Consider the following 23294-nt stretch of genomic DNA (forward strand, 5'->3'; position numbering starts at 1 on the left):
TGCATGGATATCCTAGAGGTTACCGTGCTGCCAACATATTGGCTCATCCTGCCACCAACAGTCCTAAAATTGTGCTTACCTAGACACAGTGCCATGCTGAATCTATGGAGCTAGCCTACCCAGCTCTTTTATTTATTTATTTGTTGCCTCAGTTTCCTCATCTTTTATTTTTTTTAATTTTTATTGGAGTATAGTTGATTTACAATATTGTACCCAGCTCTTTTATTGCTCCCTGACTCTGTCCCTCCGTGACCCTGACATTCTCTTCTCTGCTTTTGCCTTGAAAAGAGAAACCATCTTTGCCTCCATCATGGGATTCAACAAATCTGTTGTTCGTAAGGATAATCATCTCACACTCTGACCTTTACTGCCCAACCTCTTCTACTTTGGCCAAATGTATCCCCACTCTAGTTCAGAAGCCCCTTTCATGGCCACTGTTGGAACTGTGTCACCATCTCCTCTCTTAAAATCTTTCATACCAAGACACATCCCACTGACTAAAACTTCCAGTTCCCGCCTTTCACCCACTCTCTTTCACAAATCTGCTTTACATCCTCTTCATAGATTACAGTTTCTCAACTCCTCCCTCTCCACCCAGCCCTTACCTCACTGTCACCCGGGTTAATGATGCACTTACCAGCGTCTCTGGTTCCACTGACCCCTTGACTTTCTTCTACACCCACATTGCCAAAGCCCAACTCTGAGTAAATCCAGTGATCGATTTTTCTCAAATGCTCTCTTCCCACACTGTGAATAATGCTGGAAAAATTATATAAATGTGTCGATTGACCCTAGAGATAGTTGCAATCTAGCATCAGCAGTGGTCCCATATCCTTAGTTAACCTTTTATTTCAAAGGTTCCAGACTTCAGAGTGCATTTGGACACCCAACTTCAGAGGGTATGATTTGGTAGCTCCGGGATGGAGCTCAGGAATCTCACACATATACCTGATACTCCAGATACCATGCACTATTTCATTCTCTGCAGCTGTAATACACCTCTTCCATGTCCCTCCAGTTCCCTGTCCCGGTCCTCCTACTTAGCTGATGACCTTTTCTCCCAATCCACTGGGAAAACAAATGGGTTCATTAGCTATAATACTTTTGTACCTCTTCTCCTCAAAAAGTTGCCCTAATTTTATTTATATTGTCCTTTCCCTTCTTTCTTTCTAAAGTTAACCCTGATGCTGGTGTACTGTCCCAGCCCCTCTGAGATCTTGGCTGATTAACATTCTCCTCACTCTCTCAATCTCTATCCCCCATTGGCTTCTTTCCTGGGGCCTAAAAACAAGCTTAAGTCTTGACTATCCTGAAAAACGTTCCTTCAGAATTGTTTCACCTCAAATTCCACAGTCTTAGTCAATTTGGGCTACTATATCAAGACCCGTAAACTGGGTGGCTGAAGCAACAAGCTTTTATTTCTCACAGTTCTGGAGGCTGAAAGTCTGAGTAGGATACCAGTAAGGTTGGGAGAGGGTGAGAGCTCCTTTCCTGGGTATAGACAGCCACCTTCTTGTTGCATCCTCACATGGCTGAGAGTTCTAGTCTTTTTATCCTCTTTTAAGAGTACCAGTCCCACCATGGAGACTCTACCTCCATAACTTCATTCAAAACCAGTTTCCCCCAAAGTCCCCCCACTCCAAACACCACCGCATTTGGAAATTAGGGCCTCAGTGTATGAGGACACGAACATTCAATTCATAGCAACCATTTCATGTCTCATCTGCTTTTTTTCTTTTCTAGTTGGGGTAAAAAATAACCACTTTACCTTGAGCAAAAAATCATACTAAACTGAAAAAAAAATCAAAAGTATTTAAATTAAAACAAAAATCTGTCATAATCCCAGCCCTCATAGATAATCACTGTTAACAGATTGAAATATATCCCTCCAGAATTTTTTTCAGTAGATCTATATAAATATTTTTTTTCTAAAAGTGGGTTATATTATACATACTAGATTAATGTGTTTTCTCTTCAGAATTTCTGTCTTCTTTCTATGCCAATGTATAACTCATCTTTTTAATGACTGTAATATTCAATTGTACAAATGCACCATAATTTAAACAACTTCCTTTCAATAGACAATTGGTTGTCGCTATTTTCCCCCCATTAAATGAAAATCTTAGTGTATATAATTATCTATCTCTTAGCACAATGGCCTAGAAGTTGAATTACTGGTCAAAGAATATGCATATATTCTGGGTTATAAAAGTACCTATTTCTCCGGGACTTCCCTGGTGGTCCAGTGGTTAAGACTCTTTGCTTCCACCACAGGGGGCACAGGTTCGATCCGATTCTGCATGCCGTGTGTGGGGGGTTCTGCATGCGGCCAGCGGGGGAAAAAGTACCTATTTCTACCATTCTCTTTAGTATTCGTTAATGTAAATTCTTTCTAATTCTTTTCCGACTATAGCAGTTAAAAAATTACATTGTTTTAGTAGGCATTTCTTTGGTTAACAGTGAGGTTGGGCATCTTTCATGTGTTAGCTATTTGTGTTTATTCTTTTATACGTTTTAAATTTATGTGTGTTTATTCTTTTATAAATTTTAAATTGATGTTCTCCACCCCTTTTTCATCCATTTCATTTTTTATTTATTAATTTTTGTCACTCTTTATAAGAATATAAATCTTTTATCTGTTATATGTGGCAAATCATTTTCCACTTAATCTTTTATCTTTAATTTATAATGATGATGTGTGAGTGCAATAGAGAAGTTTATAAAATTTGTGTACTTAAGTCTATAAATATTTTTCTGTATGGCTACTAAATTAGTTATTTATGCTAAAAAGGCCTACTCTATCCCCAAATTACAAAAATATTAAACTTTGTCTTATGTTTTATTCCAATATTTTCATGATTTTAATTTTCACACTTAAGTTTTTAATTTTTTAAGAATATATTATGAGGTACAGTATAAGGTAGAATTCTAATACATTTCCAAAATATTTTGACAAGTTTTGCAACACTATTTGGTTTGAAATTCCATCTACGCTACAATAAAAAATTCCTGAAAGTAGAATTGTAATTTTTTTAACATCTTTATTGGAGTATAATTGCTTTATAATGGTGTGTTAGTTTCTGCTTTATAACAAAGTGAATCAGTTATACATATACATATGTTCCCATATCTCTTTCTCTTGCGTCTCCCTCCTTCCCACTCTCCCTATCCCACCCCTCTAGGTGGTCACAAAGCACTGAGCTGATTTCCCTGTGCTTTGCGGCTGCTTCCCACTAGCTATCTGTTTTATGTGTGGTAGTGTACATATGTCCATGCCACGCTCTCACTTTGTCACAGCTTACCCTTCCCCCTCCCCATATCCTCAGGTCCATTCTCTAGTAGGTCTGTGTCTTTATTCCCATCTTGCCCCTAGGATCTTCATGACCTGTTTCTTCTTTCCTTTCTTTTACATTCCATATATATGTGTTAGTATTTGTTTTTCTCTTTCTGACTTACTTCACTCTGTATGACAGACTCTAGGTCCATCCACCTCACTACAAATAACTCAATTTCGTTTCTTTTTATGGCTGAGTAATATTCCATTGTATATATGTGCCACATCATCTTTATCCATTCATCTGTCGTTGGACACTGAGGTTGCTTCCATGTCCTGGCTATTGTAAATAGAGCTGCAATGAACGTTTTGGTACATGACTCTTTTCAAATTATGGTTTTCTCAGGGTATATGCCCATTAGTGGGATTGCTGGGTCGTATGGTAGTTCTACTTTTAGTTTTTTTAAGGAACCTCCATACTGTTCTCCATAGTGGCTGTATCAGTTTACATTCCCACCAACAGTGCAAGAGGGTCCCCTTTTCTCCAAACCCTCTCCAGCATTTATTGTTTGTAGATTTTTGATGATGGCCATTCTGACTGGTGTGAGATGATATCTCATTGTACTTTTGATTTGCATTTCCCTAATGATTAATGATGTTGGGCATTCTTTCATGTGTTTGTTGGCAATCTGTCTATCTTCTTTGGAGAAATGTCTATTTAGGTCTTCTGCCCATTATTGGATTAGGTTGTGTTTTTTTGATGCTGAACTGCATGAGTTGCTTGTAAATTTTGGAGATTAATCCTTTGTCAGTTGCTTCATTTGCAAATATTTTCTCCCATTCTGAGGGTTGTCTTTTGGTCTTGTTTATGGTTTCCTTTGCTGTGCAAAAGCTTTGAAGTTTCATTAGGTCCCATTTGTTTATTTTTGCTTTTATTTCCATTTCTCTAGGACGTGGGTCAAAAAGGATCTTACTGTCATTGATGTCATAGAGTGTTCTGCCTATGTTTTCCTCTAAGAGTTTTATAGTGTCTGGACTTACATTTAGGTCTTTAACCCATTTTGAGTTTATTTTTGTGTATGGTGTTAGGGAGTGATCTAATCTCATACTTTTACATGTACCTGTCCAGTTTTCCCAGCACCACTTATTGAAGAGGCTGTCTTTTCCCCACTGTATATTCCTGACTCCTTTATCAAAGATAAGGTGACCATATGTGCGTGGGTTTATCTCTGGGTTTTCAGTCCTGTTCCATTGATCTATAATTCTGTTTTTGTGCCAGTGCCATACTGCCTTGATTACTGTAGCTTTGTAGTATAGTCTGAAGTCAGGGAGCCCGATTCCTCCAGCTCTGTTTCTCTTTCTCAAAATTGCTTTGGCTATTCGGGGTCCTTTGTGTTTCCGTACAAATTGTGAAATTTTTAGTTCTAGTTCTGTGAAAAATGCCATTGGTAGTTTGATAGGGATTGCATTGAATCAGTAGATTGCTTTGGGTAGTATAGTCATTTTCACAATATTGATTCTTCCAATCCAGGAACATGGTATAGCTCTCCAACTATTTGTATCATCTTTAATTTCTTTCATCAGTGTCTTATAATTTTCTGCCTACAGGTCATTTGTCTCCATAGGTAGGTTTAATCCTAGATATCTTATTCTTTGTGTTGCAATGGTAAATGAGAGTGTTTTCTTAATTTCATTTTCAGATTTTTCATCATTAGTGTATAGGAATGCTAGAGATTTATGTGCATTAATTTTGTATCCTGCTACTTTACGGAATTCATTGATTAGCTCTAGTAGTTTTCTGGTAGCATCTTTAGGATTCTCTATGTATAGCATCATGTCATCTGCCAACAGTGACAGCTTTACTTCTTCTTTTTCGATTTGGATTCCTTTTATTTCTTTTTCTTCTTTGATTGCTGTGGCTAAAACTTCCAGAAGTATGTTGAATAATAGTGATGAGAGTGGGCAATCTTGTTTTGTTCCTGATCTTAGTGGAAATGGTTTCAGTTTTTCACCATTGAGGATGATGTTGTCTGTGGGTTTGTCGTATATGGCCTTTATTATGTTAAGTTCCCTCCATTCCCACTTTCTGGAGGGTTTTTATCATAAATGGTGTTGAATTTTGTCGAAAGCTTTCTCTGCATCTATTGAGATGATCACATGGTTTTTCTCCTTCAATTTGTTAATATGGTGTATCACATTGATTGATTTGCATATATTGAAGAATCCTTGCATTCCTGGGATAAACCCCACTTGATCATGGTGTATGATCCTTTTAATGTGCTGTTGGATTCTGTTTGCTAGTATTTTGCTGAGGATTTTTGCATCTATGTTCATCAGTGATATTGGCCTTTAGTTTTCTTTCTTTGTGACATCTTTTCCTGGTTTTGGTATCAGGGTGATAGTGGCCTTGTAGAATGAGTTTGGGAGTGTTCCTCACTCTGCTATATTTTGGAAGAGTTTGAGAAGGATAGGTGTTAGCTCTTCTCTCAATGTTTGATAGAATTCACCTGTGAAGCCATCTGGTCCTGGGCTTTGTTTGTTGGAAGATTTTGAATCACAGTTTCAATTTCAGTGCTTGTGACTGGTCTGTTCATATTTTCTGTTTCTTCCTGATTCAGTCTTGGCAGGTTGTGCATTTCTAAGAATTTGTCCATTTATCCAGGTTGTCCCTTTTATTGGCATAGAGTTGCTTGCAGTAATCTCTCATGATCTTTTGTATTTCTGCAGTGTCAGTTGTTACTTCTCCTTTTTCAATTCTAATTCTATGATTTGAGTCTTCTCCCTTTTTTTCTTGATGAGTCTGGCTAATGGTTTATCAATTTTGTTTATCTTCTCAAAGAACCAGCTTTTAGTTTTATTGATCTTTGCTATCATTTCCTTCATTTTGTTTTCATTTATTTCTGATCTGATCTTTATGATTTCTTTCCTTCTGCTAACTTTGGGGCTTTTTTGTTCTTCTTTCTCTAATTGCTTTAGGTGTAAGGTTAGGTTGTGTATTTGAGATTTTTATTAGGTTGTGTATTGAGATGTTTGTTGTTTCTTAAGGTAGGATTGTATTGCAATAAACTTCCCTCTTAGACTGCTTTTTGCTGCATCCCATAGGTTTTGGGTCATTGTGTTTTCATTGTCATTTGTTTCTGGGTATTTTGATTTCTTCAGTGATCTCTTGGTTATTAAGTAGTGTATTGCTTAACCTCCATGTGTTGTATTTTTTACAGATTTTTTCCTGTAATTGATAGCTAGTCTCATAGCGTTGTGGTCAGAAAAGATACTTGATACGATTTCAATTTCTTGAATTTACGAAGGCTTGATTTGTGACACAAGATATAATCTCTTCTGGAGAATGTTCCATGAGCACTTGAGAGGAATGTGTATTTCATTGTTTTGGGGGGAATGGTCCTATAAATATCAATTAAGTCCATCTTGTTTAATGTATCATTTAAAGCTTGTGTTTCCTTATTTATTTCACTTTGGATGATCTGCCCATTGGTGAAAGTGGGGTGTTAAAATCCCCTGCTATGATTGTGTTACTGTCGATTTCCCCTTTTATGGCTGTTAGTATTTGCCTTATGTATTGAGGTGCTCCTATTTTGGGTGCATAAATATTTACAATTGTTATATCTTCTTCTTGGATCGATCCCTTGATCATTATGTAGAGTCCTTCTTTGTCTCTTGTAATAATCTTTATTTTAAAGTCTATTTTGTCTGATATGAGAATTGCTACTCCAGCTATCTTTTGATTTCCATTTGCTTGGAATATCTTTTTCCATCCCCTCACTTTCAGTCTGTATGTGTCCCTAGGTCTGAAGTGGGTCTCTTGAAGACAGCATATATATGGGTCTTATTTTGTATCCATTCAGCCAGTCCTATGTCTTTTGGTTGGAGCATTTAATCCATTTACATTTAAGCTAATTATCGATATGTATGTTCCTATTACCATTTTCTTAATTGTTTGGGGTTTGTTATTGTAGGTCTTTTCCTTCTCTTATGTTTCCTGCCTAGAGAAGTTCCTTTCACATTTGTTGTAAAGCTGGTTTGGCAGTGCTTAATTCTCTTAGCTTTTGCTTGTCTGTAAAGGGTTTTAATTTCTCCATCAAATCTGAATGATATCCTTGCTGGATAGAGTAATCTTGGTTGTAGGTTTTTCTCCTTCATCATTTTAAAATATGTCCTGCCAGGCCCTTCTGGCTTGCAGAGTTTCTGCTGAAAGATCAGCTGTTAACCTTATGGGGATTCCCTTGTGTGTTATTTGTTGTTTTTCCCTTGATGCTTTTAATATGTTTTCTCTGTGTTTAATTTTTGATAGTTTGATTAATATATGTCTTGGTGTGTTTCTTCTTGGATTTATCCTGTTTGGGACTTGCTGCGCTTCCTGAACTTGATTGACTATTTCCTTTCCCATGTTAGGGAAGTTTTCAACTATAATCTCTTCAAATATTTTCTCAGACCCTTTCTTTTTCTCTTCTTCTTCTGGGACCCCTATAATTCGAATGTTGGTGCATTTAATGTTGTTGCAGAGGTCTTGGAGACTGTCCTCTATTCTTTTCACTCTTTTTTTTTTATTCTGCTCTGCCCTAGTTGTTTCCAATATTTTATCTTCCAGGTCACTTATCTGTTCTTCTGCCTAAGTTATTCTGCTATTGATCCCATCTAGAGTATTTTTAATTTCATTTATTGTGTTGTTCATCGTTGTTTGTTTCATCTTAGTTCTTCTAGGTCCTTGTTAAATGTTTTTTGCATTTTCTCTATTCTATTTCCAAGATTTTGGATCATCTTTACTATCATTATTCTGAATTCTTTTTCAGGTAGACTGCCTATTTCCTCTTCATTTGTTAGGTCTGGTGGGGTTTGCCTTGCTCCTTCATCTGCTTTGTGTTTCTGTCTTCTCATTTTGCTTAACTTACTGTGTTTGGGGTCTCCATTTCGCAGCCTGCAGGTTTGTAGTTCCCGTTGTTTTTGGTGTCTGTCCCCAGTGGCTAAGGGTTAGTTCAGTGGGTTGTGTAGGCTTCCTGATGGAGGGGACTAGTGCCTGTGTTCTGGTGGGTGAAGCTGGATCTTGTCTTTCTGCTGGGCAGGTTCCATGTCTGGTGGTGTGTTTTGGGGTGTCTGTGGCCTTATTATGATTTTAGGCAGCCTCTCTGCTAATCGATGGGTTGTGTTCCTGTCTTGCTTGTTGTTTGGCATAGGGTGTCCAGCTTGCTGGTCGTTGAGTGAAGCTGGGTCTTGGCGTTGAGATGGAGATCTCTGGGAGATTTTCGCCATTTGATATTATGTGGAGCTGGGAGGTCTCTTGTGGAGCAGTGTCCTGAATTTGGCTTTGCCACCTCAGAGACACAGCCCTGATGCCTGGCTGGGAGCACCAAGCGCCTTTCATCCACATGGCTCAGAATAAAAGGGAGAAAAGAGAGAGAGAGGGAGAGAGGGAGGGAGGGGGAGAGAGAGACAGAGAGACAGAGAGACAGAGAGGACAGAGAGAAAAGATAAAATAAAATAAAGTTATTAAAATAAAAACTAACTATTAAGAAAAAATTTTTTAAGTAAAAAAAAAAAAATATATCACAGACAGAACTCTAGGACAGAATGGTAAAAGCAAACCTATACAGACAAAATCACATACAGAAGTATACATGTACACACTGACACAAAGAGAAAAAGGGAAAAACAATATATATATATATATATATATCTTTGCTCCCAAAGTCCACTGCCTCAATTTGGGATGATTTGTTGTCTATTCAGGTATTCCACAGATGCAGGGTACATAAAGTTGATTGTGGAGATTTAATCCACTGCTCCTGAGGCTGCTGGGAAAAATTTCCCTTTCTCTTCTTTGTTCACACAGCTCCTGGAGTTCCACATTGGATTTGTTGCTGCACCTCTGTGTGTAGGTCACCTGAGGGCGTCTCTTCTTTGCTCAGACAGGATGGGGTGAAAGGAGCAGCTGATTCAGGGGCTCTGGCTCATTCACGCTGGGGGCAGGGAGGGTACGGAGTGTGGAGCGAGCCTGCGGCGGCAGAGGCCGACATGACATGCAACAGCCTGAGGTGCGCCGTGCGTTCTCCTGGGGAAGTTGTCTCTGGACCATGGGACCCTGGCAGTGGTGGGCTGCACAGGCTCCCGGGAGGGGAGGTGTGGATAGTGACCTGTGGTTGCACACAGGCTTCTTGGCAGCTGCAGCAGCAGCTTAGCGTCCCACGCCCGTCTCTGGGGTCCGCACTGATAGCCGCGGCTCGCGCCGGTCTCTGGAGCTCCTTTAAGCAGTGCTATTAATCTCTCCTCGCGCACCAGGAAACAAAGAGGCAAGGAAAAGTCTCTTGCCTCTTCGGGCAGCTCCAGACTTTTTCCCGGACTCCCTCCTGGCTGGCTGTGGTGCACTAGCCCCTTCAGGCTGTGTTCACACCGCAAAGTCCTCTTCCTGGGATCTGACCAAAGCCCGAGCCTCAGCTCCAGCCCCCGCCTGCCACCCTGAGCGGGTGAGCAGAGAAGCCCCTTGGGCTGGTGAGTGCTGGTCGGTGCTGATCCTCTGTGCGGGAGTCTCTCCGCTTTGCCCCCCGCACCCCTGTTGCTGTGCTCTCCTCCTTGGCTCCAAAGCTTCCCCCTCTCCATCACCTGCAGTGTCTGCCTGCGAAGGGGCTTCCTAGTGTGTGGAAACCTTTCCTCCTTCACAGCTCCCTCCCACTGGTGCAGGTCCCATCCCTATTCTTTTGTCCTCTGTTTTTTTTTCTTTTGCCCTACCCAGGTATTGGGGAGTTTCTTGCCTTTTGGGAGGTTTGACGTCTTCTGCCAGCGTTCAGTAGGTGTTCTGTAGGAGCTGTTCCACATGTAGATGTATTTCTGATGTATTTGTGGAGTGGAAGGTGATGTCTGCGTTTTACTCTTCTGCATCTTGAAGCTCCTCCTCTGTAATTTTAATTACGCTAGTCTTGCTATACTTGCTGTTTTCAGCTGTTTTAATTACTCTAGTCTTGCTATACTTGCTAATTACTGTTTTCAAATATTTATTATGTAGGTGAACTTTAAAAATCATTTTTAAATTTTCATATCCTCCCAAGTCTAATTAATGAAAAAGCATTAACGTTATGGATAAACTTATAATATTGAATTTTCCCTTCAAAAATATAAATTCTCATCTCTCCATTTATTCAAGCCTTTTTATGTTCTCAAGTAAGGTTTCTTGTTTTCTCCACTGTGTCTTGCAAATTCTTAAATTTATTTCTAGGCATTTGATATTTAGTTGTCTTTATTTTTGGAGTTAGGATGAGATCCCTGTTTTAATTCTGTTTTCATGACTGACCATTAATTATAAGCAAATTTCTGCATGTATATCTTTATCTGCCCATTCTAATGAACTTCCTTATAGTTTTAAATAGGTTTCTAGTGGACATTGTAGTGAACAGCATTAGTTGCCTGCTTGGAATCTCTTAAGACCCCCTTTCTAATAGGACCAGATTTTTATTTGGACATCCACCTTTTTTCTAGGCAACTATAGGCTTTGAGTGGAACACTGAGTAAGGGTAAATACAGGTTTAGGTTTAAGGGTAAAAAACAGATTAGTCTAACCTATGAGAACCATTTTTCCACCTTGAAACAATGCCTGGTTCAGAAATAACAATGTGGTTTAATCTGGCCAATGAAATTTGACAAGAAACTTCAGAGGCTTTAGAAAGGAATTCCTCAACTCTCTGAAAGCTGTAAGAACCCAGTTCTCTGTCATCCCCTGGACATGAACAAGGAAGCTTATAGCCCCAACTACTGTAGACACCCATCCTATAACTTTAGGGGAAACTAGCCTTTCAATTAAGCTGACACAGGAACCAGGACATGAAGGCAGAATGAAGCTGAGTCCTTGATGATATCACTGAATTACTGATCAATCAAACCCTAAGGCCCATGCCATTTCTGGGCTTTCAGTTATGTAAACCAGTAATGTTTAATATTTTCAAAACCAGTTTGAACAGGATTTCTGTTAATTTCAATGTTGAAGAGCCCTAACTTGTTTGGTGTCTTAAAATTTTTAAGATAGAATATAATATGAACTATAAATAATCATCATTTACTCTCTTTTTCTTCTTAATCCTTATATTTATTTCTTTTTCTTCCTTATTATATGGGCAGAAATCATTACAAAAATACTGAATCATAATAATAAAAAACAGGCATCCTTGTATTGTTCCTTAATTTACTGACAATGTCTATTAGTGGGCATTCATTAAGTTTCATGTTTCCTGTTCTCTCATGATAAGACTTTTAAAAAAAAATTTAAGCAATGTGATTTTTTTTTTTTTTTTTTAAACATTCATGTTTATTCCTCTGGCCCTCTGATTTCTTTTTTTTTTTTTTTTTTGTGGTACGCGGGCCTCTCACTGCTGTGGCCTCTCCCGTTGCGGAGCACAAGCTCCGGACGCGCAGGCTCAGTGGCCATGGCTCACGGGCCCAGCCGCTCCGCGGCATGTGGGATCTTCCCGGACCGGGGCACGAACCCGTGTCCCCTGCATTGGCAGGCGGACTCTCAACCACTTGCGCCACCAGGGAAGCCCAGCAATGTGATTTTAAAAACAAGAATGAGTTTGGATTTTATCAAATGTCTTGAATATTTAATGAGGATATTGCATTTCAAAAAATTCTTCTGTTTCTTGTTATGTTATTACTTAATTATACTATATTTTAAATGTTCTACTGTTGAGCTAGCCTTGTATTCCTGAAAAGACCCCTATTTAGTCATGATATACATATTCATATACTGCTAGATTTAATTTTCCAGTATTTAGTTTTTGATTTCTTTTGGCTTGGAAATTATAAGTAGGTGATTTGTGTTTTCTTTGTCAGACTTTGATATCAAACTAATACTATACATGAGAAAAGAACTGGAAAGATTTTCCATATTTCTCTAGCCTATGGAAACAATTTAAATAACCCAAGAATGATCTGTTCCTTAAAAATAATGTGTTCTATTTATATACCGATATGAACCAACCTCCTCTTTGGTTAGCAGATCTTGGAGAAGGTTTTAGTATCTACTATAGTTATTGTTGTTTATATGTCTTAAGTAATTTTTGATCAGTTATGCTTTTCTAGAAATTCTTTATTTGATGTAGAGTTTTAAAATTAGTAATACTGATGTAGCATACAATTTTAAAGCATCCTTTCTCATTTCAAAAATTATTTACTTATATTTTCCTCTCCTTTTCCTTAGTCTCAGTTTGCTAGAGGTATATCTGTTTTCATAGTTATTTTTGAAGAACGATGCCTTGATTTTTGTCAGTTTTGTTTTATTTAAAAATCAACTAGTTTCTTATTTTTCTTAATATATTTCCCCTGATTTAGTTTAATTTCTTTCATTGTTCTTATTTATTTCTTTAAGTTTACTGATTTTAATTTATATTCTTCCTTGTAGAAGTAATTCAGGTTTTGAGTTTTCCTCTTGAGACTGCTTTAGTTGTATAAATATATTTTGGTATATTGTGTTTAATTGTTGTTAATTCTTAGAAAAAATCTGTCATTTGTGTTTGATTTCCCTTAGACCAAATAGTTATTTGTCAGTGTGATTTTTTAATATAGTATCCAAGGAAGTTTTATTAGTAGTATCTAACTTTATTGTAGAATATTCAGAGAATGTGTGCTAAGATTTCAGATTTGTGGGAAATATTGTAAATGTCTTTGTGGCCTAATATACAATCAAAGTTTTTAACAGTCTGCAAGCTTTTGAAGAATATCTGCATTGCACAAAGTTATATATTTATATAATCAAGATGAATGCTTATGTAAATTTGTTACTTTATTATACTTATATTAGTTTTCTATTATTGCATAACAAATTACCACAAACCTAGCATCTTAATACAACACAAATTTATTATCTTACAGATTGTATGGGCCAAGATGGCATTGACAGTTCCTCTGCTCAAACCTCACAAGGCTAAAATCAAGCTGTTGGCCAGCCATCAGCCAGTGTCCTTACCTGGAGGCTCGACTAGAGAAAGCCATTCTAAGTATGTCAGGTTTTTGGTAGAATTCTTTTCCTTTTGGTTGAAAGAATGTTTCCATTGTGTTGCTAGTTGTTGGTTGGGAGCTGCTTTCAGACCCTAGGGTTGCTTTCAGGTCCTTGCCATACAACCCCCTCCATAAGCCCTCTCTGACTTCCAAATTTCTTAGTTTGGGAACAGCCTTGTTCATTTTAAGGGTTCCTCTAATTAGATCTAGCTCACCCAGCATAACCTCCCTTTTGTTTAACTCAAAGTCAGCTGATTAGGGATATAAATTATAGTTGCAAAATCCCTTCATCCATTAACATAATACAATCACAGGAGTGATATCCCATTGTATTCAAGCCTGGCCCATGCTCAAGGAGAGTGGACTATAGCGAGTGTATATACCTGCGGTGGGAAACTTGGGGACCAACTAAGAATTCTGTCTGCCACACTTAACCTATCAAATCCTGAGGAAACTATGTTCAAGTCTTCCGCCATGATAATGGTTTTAAATTCCTGTGTTATTGGAAGGTTTTACTTAATATATGTCTATATTATGCTTTGTTATTTGTTGGGTAGCTTTGCACTGTGTCAGCATGGCTGGGCTCAATGCATCTCCCCAAATTCCCTTTTCTGTATATTTCTGGTTGGGGTGGAGCCACCAGAGAGATTCTCACACAAGTTGTAGAGGACAGAATTAAAAGAGTAGGCATTTTGTAGCTCACATGTGTTGCTGCTTGTCTGCTGATTCACCTTGTAGGTGGGAGGCAGCAGCCAGATTGCACCCACTTCACCTCCCCTGGCTCCTCCTTCAGCTTCTCTGATTCCTGCACTAGGGGTGTGTGTATGTGTGTGTGATTCCACGATGAAGTGTCTCAGCTTCTGTGGGACATCCAAACCACCATGTCAGGGATAATAAGGGCTATGAGTTTTCAGCAGTTGCAGTCTGTCCTTGTGGACTCCTGATTGTGTTGGTAGTTTCTGGCTTGTTCTTGTTCTCCCTCACTTTCATGCATCTTCTCCTTTCTGACTGCCTGCCCTATGGACCTCACATATGCTCCCCTGTGCTAGTACTGAACAAATGCAAATTAAAAAACCCCAATAAGATGACAATTCATGCCAATCAGATTGGCAAAAACAAAAAATGTTTATAGTATCCAGGGTAGCCAGGATTTAGATCTACTGCAAGCACCAGTACATTGCTGGTAGCAGTATAAATTGATATAAAAACATTATGAGACAACACCTAGTTTTGGCATTATCTAATAATTTGAAGGTGTGGGTACCCAATGACCCAGCAATTCCACACCAAGAAATACACCCTGGGAAAATGATTGCATAAAGGTACCTAGAGAAATGTACAAGATGGCTCTTAGCTGTACTATTTCTAATGGTAAAAATAATTAGAAACAACCAGATGCTAAACAATAGTTAAATAGATAAATAAACTGAATAAATTTTTTTTTTTTTTTTGTGTTACGCGGCCTGTCGCTGTTGTGGCCTCTCCCGTTGCGGAGCACAGGCTCTGGACGCGCAGGCTAGTGGCCGTGGCTCACAGTCCTAGCCACTCCGCAGCATGTGGGATCTTCCCGGAATGGGGCACGAACCCCCGTCCCCTGCATCGGCAGGCAGACTCTCAACCACTGCACCACCAGGGAAGCCCTGAGTAAATTTTATAATGGGATACCATAAAGCAGTTGAAATTATGAATTATAGTTACAAAAAAACAACATAAGTGAATCTCAGAAATAGAATGTTGACCCCAAAAAAAGCATGTTGCAGAAGAAATTCATAAGAACAACTCTTTTTACATTAAGGAGAAAACATAGAAAATTGTCCAACAATTTTTAGGAACAAAGTCTACGTGGTAAATCTATGAAGAAATGCAAAGTGATGCTAAAATAAAGCTCAGGATTATCAGGGGTTATGTCTCAGGAGAGGGGGAGAAGAGGGGCTTTGAGGGACCAGGCAGGGGACAGTAAGGTAATAGTCCTATTGCTCATCATAAGCTGGGAGATGGGCTCAGAGGTGTTCATTGTATCATGAATTTTTGTACCTTGCATTTGTTTTATTAATAAAGAGAAAAAGTAAAACATTGAAAAAATAATAGAAGAAATGAGCTCTCTCTGCTTCCTCTGCTCACTGATTCACCCTGTATGTCTTTGAGAGAGAAGTCTTTTTTTTTTTTTTGGCTGCACTGCATGGCTTTCAGCATCTCAGTTTCTCCACCAGAGATTGAACCCAGGCCACGGCAGTGACAGCACTGAAATCCTAACCACTAGGCCATCAGGAAACTCCAAGAGAAGTCTTTAAAACATGATTTAGTTACAATTTTCCCTTTCCTATAGCTCAGTGATTCCCCATTCTTTAAAGAGTGAAGTCCAAACTCCCTAGACAGATATTCAAGGTCTTTCACAAATCTGGCTCCTCCAGACCTGCCCAAATATGTATGTCATATCCCCCAAATTAAACACTCCATTTCTGTCTGGAAGGGCCCATAAGGGTCCCACAAAGTGCCTTGCTCATTTCCGCCCACAGGTTCTTCCTTGTGCTCTATCCATTCACCTCAAATGCCCTTCCTCTGCCTCTCTTCCGTTCAAACCCTACTCACCTTATCTCCCTAAGGCCATGACTACTTGCTAACTCATTTATGAACCCTTTCCTCTCAATTCCACTGAACAGTGAAATCTCTCACAGTCAATGCCTATCCCATTCATGGCATGAATTACTTATCCCTTAATTATATACAGCTTCTTACCTCTTCTTGTCTGTGTGTGTGTATATGTATGTATGTACACATGTTTTTTTATCCCCAAATAGATGACAAGACTCTTCAAAAATAAGAATTATGCTTTATATTTCTTGGTATGGCCTAAAGGGCTTAGCACAGTAAACATTTGTCATAAATAAAGAAGCTTTCTTGGAGAACTTCAAGATGGGCAGAGGAGTAAGACGTGGAGATCACCTTTCTCCCACAAATACATCAGAAATACATCTACACGTGGAACAACTGCTACAGAACACCTGCTGAATACTGGCAGAAAGACCTCAGACTTCCCAAAAGGCAAGAAACACCCTCCCTAACCCACCCTGGGTAGGGCAAAAGAAAAAAGAAAAAAACAGAAACAAAAAAATAGGCATGGACTTGCACCATTGGGGAGTGAGCTGTGAAGGAGGAAAAGCCTGCAAAAAAGAGACCCCAAACACAGTAAGTTAAGGAAAATCAGAAGAGAGAGAAATACACAGCAAATGAAGGAGCAAGGTAAAAACCCACCAGGCCAAACAAATGAACTAGGAAATAGGCAGTCTACCTGAAACAGAATTCAGAGTAATGATAGTAAAGATGATCCAAAATCTTGGAAATAGAATGGAAAAAATACAAGAAACGTTTAACAAGGACCTAGAAGAAGTAAAGAGCAAACATGATGAACAACACAGTAAAGGAAATTAAAAATTCTCTGAAAGGGGTCTTCCCTGGTGGCGCAGTGGTTGAGAATCCGCCTGCTGATGCAGGGGACACGGGTTCATGCGCCGGTCCTGGGAGGATCCCACATGCCGTGGAGCGGCTGGGCCCGTCAGCCATGGCTACTGAGCCTGCATGTCCAGAGCCTGTGCTCCGCAACGGGAGACGCCACAATAGTGAGAGGCCTGCATAAAGCAAAAAAAAAGAAAAGAAAAGAAAAAATTCTCTAAAAGGAATCAATAGCAAATTAACTGAGGCAGAAGAATGGATAAGTGACCTGGAAGATAAAATAGTGGAAATAACTACCACAGAGCATAATAAAGAAAAAAGAATGAAAAGAATTGAGGACAGTCTCAAAGACCTTTGGGACAACATTAAATGCACCAACATTCGAATTATAGGGGTCCCAGAAGAAAAAGAGAAAAAGAAAGGGACTGAGAAAATATTTGAGGACGTTATAGTTGAAAACTTCCCTAATATGGGAAAGGAAATAGTCAATCAAGTCCAGGAAGTGCAGAGAGTCCCATACAGGATAAATCCGAGGAGAAACATGCCAAGACACATATTAATGAAACTATCAAAAATTAAATACAAAGAAAAAATATTAAAAGCAGCAAGCAAGGGAAAAACAAAAACATACAAGGGAATCCCCATAAAGTTCACAGCTGATCTTTCAGCAGAAACTCTGCAAGCCAGAAGGGAGTGGCAGGACATATTTAAAGTGATGAAAGGGAAAAACCTCCAACCAAGATTACCCAGCAAGCATCTCATTCACATTCGATGGAGAAATTTTGCATTACAAACAAGCAAAAGCTAAGAGGATTCAGCACCACTAAACCAGCTTTACAACAAATGCTAAAGGAACTTCTCTAGGCAGGAAGCACAAGAGAAGGAAAAGACCTACAATAACAAACCCCAAACAATTAAGAAAATGGTAATAGGAACATACATATCGATAATTACCTTAAATGTAAATAGATTAAATGCTCCAACCAAAAGACATAGACTGGCTGAATGGATAAAAAACAAGGCCCATATATATATTGTCTACAAGAGACCCTCTTCAGACCTAGGGACACATACAGGCTGAAAGTGAGGGAATGGAAAAAGATATTCCATGCAAATGGAAATCAAAAGAAAGCTGCAGTAGCAACACTCATATTAAACAAAACAGACTTTAAAATAAAGACTGTTACAAGAGACAAAGAGGATACTACATGATGATAAAGGGGTCAATCCAAGAAGCAGATATAACAATTGTAAATATTTATGCACCCAACATAGGAGCACCTCAATACATAAGGCAAATGCTAACAACCATAAAAGGGGAAATCAACAGTAACACAATCATAGTAGGGGACTTTAACACCCCACTTTCACCAATGGACAGATCATCCAAACTGAAAATAAATAACACAAGCTTTAAATGATACATTAAACAAGATGGATTTAATTGATATTTATAGGACAGTCCATCCAAAAACAACAGAATATACTTTCTTCTCAAGTGCTCATGGAACATTCTCCAGTATAGATCATGTCTTGGGTCACAAATCAAGCCTTGGTAAATTTAAGAAAATTGAAATCATATCAAGTATCTTTTCTGACCACAATGCTATGAGACTAGATATCAATTACAGGAAATAAATCTGTAAATAATACAAATACATGGAGGCTAAACAATACACAACTAAAGAACCAAGAGATCGCTGAAGAAATCAAAGAGGAAATCAAAAAATAATTAGAAACAAATGACAATGAAAACATGATGACCCAAAACCTATGAGATGCAGCCAAAACAGTTCTAAGAGGGAAGTTTATAGCAATACAGTCCTACCTCAAGAAACAAGAAACATCTCAAGTAAACAACCTAACCTTACACCTAGAGCAGTAAGAGAAAAAGAAAAAAAACGTCCAAAGTTAGCAGAAGGAAAGAAATCATAGAGAACAGATCAGAAATAAATGAAAAAGAAATGAAGGAAACAATAGCAAAGATCAATAAAACTAAAAGCTGGTTCTTTGAGAAGATAAATTGATAAACCATTCGCCAGATTCATCAAGAAAGAAATGGGGAAGACTCAATAGAATTAGAAATGCAAAAGGAGAAGTTACAACAGACACCGCAGAAATACAAAGCATTCTAAGAGACTACTACAAGCAACTCTATGCCAATAAAATGGACAACCTGGAAGAAGTGCATAAATTCTTAGAAAAGCACAACCTTCTGAGACTGAACCAGGAAGAAGTAAAAATATAAACAGACCAATCACAAGCACTGAAATTGAGACTGTGATTAAAAATCTTCCAACAACAACAACAAAAATCTTCCAACAAACAAAAGCCCAGGACCAGATGGCTTCACAGATGAATTCTATCAAACATTTAGAGAAGAGTTAACACCTATCCTTCTCAAACTCTTCCAAAATATAGCAGAGGGAGGAACACTGTCAAACTCATTTTACGAGGCCACCATCACCCTGATACCAAAACCAGACAAAGATGTCACAAAGAAAGAAAACTAAAGGCTAATATCACTAATGAATATAGATGCAAAACTCCTCAACAAAATACTAGCAAACAGAATCCAACAGCACATTAAAAGGATCATATAACACAATCAAGTGGGGTTTATCCCAGGAATGCAAAGATTCTTCAGTATACGCAAGTCAATCAATGTGATACACCATATTAAGAAATTGAAGGAGAAAAACCATATGATCATCTCAATAGATGCAGAAAGAGCTTTCAACAAAATTCAACATCCATTTATGATAAAAGCCCTCCAGAAAGTAGGCATAGAGGGAACTTACCTCAACATAATAAAGGCCATATATGACAAACCCACAGCCAACATCATTCTCAATGATGAAAAACTGAAACCATTTTCTCTAAGAACAGGAACAAGACAAGGTTATCCACTCTCACCACTATTATTCAACACAGTTTTGGAAATATTAGCCACAGCAGTCAGAGAAGAAAAATAAATAAAAGGAATCCAAATTGGAAAAGAAAAAGTAAAACTGTCACTGTTTGCAGGTGACTTGATGCTATACATAGAGAATCCTAAAGATGCTACTAGAAAACAACTAGATCTAATCAATGAATTTGGTAAAGTAGCAGGATACAAAATTAATGCACAGAAATCTCTTGCATTCCTATACATTAACAATGAAAGATCAGAAAGAGAATTAAGGAAACACTCCCGTTTACCATTGCAACAAAAAGAGTAAAATACCTAGGAATAAACCTACCTAAGGTGACAAAAGACCTGTGTGCAGAAAACTATAAGACACTGATGAAAGAAATTAAAGAAGATACAAACAGATGGAGAGATATACCATGTTCTTGGATTGGAAGAATCAACATTGTGAAAATGACTCTACTACCCAAAGCAATCTACAGATTCAATGCAATCCCCATCAAACTACCAATGGCATTTTTCACAGAACTAGAGCAAAAAATTTCAGAATTTGTATGGAAACACAAAAGACCCCAAATAGCCAAAGCAATCTTGGGAAAGAAAAACAGAGCTGGAGGAATCAGGCTCCATGACTTCAGACTATTATATAAAGCTACAATAATCAAGACAGTATGGTACTGGCACAAAAACAGAGATATAGATCAATGGAAAAAAATAGAAAGCCCAGAGGTAAACCCACACACATCGTCACCTAATTTTTGATTAAGGAGGCAAGAATATACAGTGGAGAAAAGGCAGCCTCTTCAATAAGTGGTGCTGGGAAAACTGGACAGGTACATTTAAAAGAATGACATTAGAACATTCCTTAACACCATACACAAAAATATACTCAAAATTGGTTAAAGACCTAAATGTAAGGCCAGACACCATAAAACTCTTAGAGGAAAACATAGGTAGAACAGTCTATGACATAAATCACAGCAAGATCCTTTTTGACCCACCTCCTAGAGAAAGGGAAATAAAAACAAAAATAAACATATGGTACCCAATGAAGCTTTTGCACAGCAACGGAAACTATAAACAAGATGAAAAGACAACCCTCAGAATGGGAGAAAATATTTGCATATAAAGCAACTGACAAAGGATTAACCTCCAAAATATACAAGCAGCTCATGCACCTCAACATCAGGAAAACAACCAAGTAATCCAAAAATGAGCAGAGGACCTAAATCGACATTTCTCCAAAGAAGATTGCCAGCAAACACATGAAAGGTTGCTCAACATCACTAATTATTAGAGAAACGCAAATCAAAACTACAATGAGGTTTCACCTCACACCGGTCAGAATGGTCATCATCAAAAAGTCTCCAGACAATAAGTGCTGGGTAGGGTGTAGAGAAAAGGGAACCCTCTTGCACTGTTGGTGGGAAAGTAAATTAATACAGCCACTATGGTGAACAGTATGGAAGTTCCTTAAAAATCTAAAAATAGAACTACTATACGACCCAGAAACCCCACTACTGGGCATATACCCTGAGAAAAGCATAATTCAAAAAGAGTCATGTACCACAATGTTCATTGCAGCTCTATTTACAATAGCCAGGACATGGAAGCAACCTAAGTGTCCATCGACAGATGAATGGATAAAGAAGATGTGGCACATATATACAATGGAATATAACTCAGCTATAAAAGGAAATGAAATTGAGTTATTTGTAGTGAGGTGGATGGACCTAGAGTTTGTCATACAGAATCATGTATGTCAGAAAGAGAAAAACAAATGCCATATGCTAACACATATATGTGGAACTTAAAAATAAATAAGTGGTTCTGAAGAACCTAGGGGCAGGACAGGAATAAAGACACAGACATAGAGAATGGACTTGAGGACACGGGGAGCGGAAGGATAAGCTGGGGCAAAGTGAGAGAGTAGCATTGACATATATACACTACCAAATGTAAAATAGATAGCTAGTGGGAAGCAGCTGCATAGCACAGAGAGATCAGCTCCGTGGTTTGTGACCACCTAGAGGGGTGGGATAGGGAGGGTGGGTGGGAGACGCAAGAGGGAGGGGATATGGAGATATATGTATATGTATAGCTGATTCACTTTGTGATACAGCAGAAACTAACACACCATTGTAAAACAACTATACTCCAATAAAGATGTTAAAAAATAAAGAAAACCTATAACTCTGTCTTTATCAAACACACAAATCATCTCACAGTAAAATTGTCATCATAGAAGTACAACTTTATATGTATTTATGGAGATTCCAGTATAGGCAGAATGCTCTTTTTTTAATAGCTTTTCACAGTTTATCGAGCTTTTGCATAAATTATTTATTCATATCTCAAAACAATCATGTAAAGTAAAAGGGGTAGATATAAATTGCAATTTCTTGTTATTTCTCTGTCTCTTGTACTATACTGTGAATGTTTCGAGGATTAGAAACTATGTTGACTGTGACACCCAGGGTGTGGTATGTCCATGGCACATAATCTTTGAATACAAATATATGTTGATACAGGGATTGAGCAGAACCCTCCCTTTACTGTTGAGAAAACTGAAGCCCAAGAGAAAGTAGCTACCTGTCCAAAACCATGCAGTTTAGTGGGAGGGTGAGGATTCAAATCTGAACCTTTGGACTCTGGTTCCAGTTCACCTTCTACAATTGCTCAGAGACAGTGGAGAAATCCCATTTTGTCATAAAGTGAAAGGAGATTTTGGCTTATAGTAGATTTTTATTCAATCTTTCCCAATTTCTTTATGAGTATGCTATTTCATAGAGTTGATACACTATAGTTGGGAAAAAAGATTCCTTTGGTAGAATTGCAGTTCTCTGTGAGTGAGGCTGAGGCCTTGGTCTTGCTAGTGTCATTTGACCTGGACGACTCCACAGCCCCAGTCATGTGCATCTCCAAATTACACACAGCTGATCACTCAGGGCCAAGGGTTATCTTGTGCAAATCTATCTCCAGAACTGCAAAAAAACAAAAGCATGTGCCCTGTAGATAGTACATTAGCAACAACATCTCTGTGTGGGGCAGCTTAGTATTACAACTGTAACTTTAGTATTTCAGGAGCCTAAATAATTCATCAGGCTTGGGATCAGGGTGAGGGATCACAAGTTCCACAAGGAAGGCCCATTGCCCTGGAAGTTCATGCATTCCCCCCACCATAGGAAGATGCTGGACAACAATATCTTGAGAAGGCATTGAAGTTCCCCCACCATATCTCTCAGCAATTAGGTTAGGGGTCCATTGCCTGCTTTTGAGCTCTGCCAGTGGAGCTCCCCAGATGCCTACTGGTTCTGTATAGTAACCCAGCCTGCTCTCCATACGTCCTGAGAATCTGGGAATTCCTTCTTATTCTAGCAAGTAACTATTGCTCTTTGGTTGTTATATTGTCAGTCATGTCTATAAAAGTGCTAGATCAGAAGGCTTTCCTTCCAGGAGTTACTCCACGAATTATAATTCTAACTGCTCCATTAAGCACAGAGGGCGAACAAAATCTGTTTTTAAAGTTCTTTCCAAGGTAGCCCTCTTCTCCTAATTTTGTATTTGTTGTAGCGCAATGGGAAGAATCAGCAATGGTTACTGGTCCATTTCTCAGTAAAGGGCAAAGTAAAGGGTGACTTTACCTTGTCCTTAGATAAGACATAGCAT

The 23294-nt window shown here is 38.4% G+C and overlaps 1 protein-coding gene across 2 annotated transcripts in view; it reads left to right on the forward strand.

Annotated features, from left to right (window-relative positions):
- The window catches only part of ALDH1A2 (aldehyde dehydrogenase 1 family member A2), a 204009-nt gene that overhangs the window by 21629 nt on the left and 159086 nt on the right, over positions 1–23294 (forward strand). For both annotated transcript variants that reach the window (XM_032624455.1, XM_032624457.1), the window contains exon 2: positions 13139–13263. The gene's annotated coding sequence lies outside the window, so the exon portion shown is untranslated. The remainder of the gene's footprint in view (positions 1–13138; positions 13264–23294) is intronic.

The sequence above is a fragment of the Phocoena sinus genome, chromosome 2 (assembly GCF_008692025.1).
Source record: "Phocoena sinus isolate mPhoSin1 chromosome 2, mPhoSin1.pri, whole genome shotgun sequence".
NCBI classification, from domain to species: domain Eukaryota; kingdom Metazoa; phylum Chordata; class Mammalia; order Artiodactyla; family Phocoenidae; genus Phocoena; species Phocoena sinus.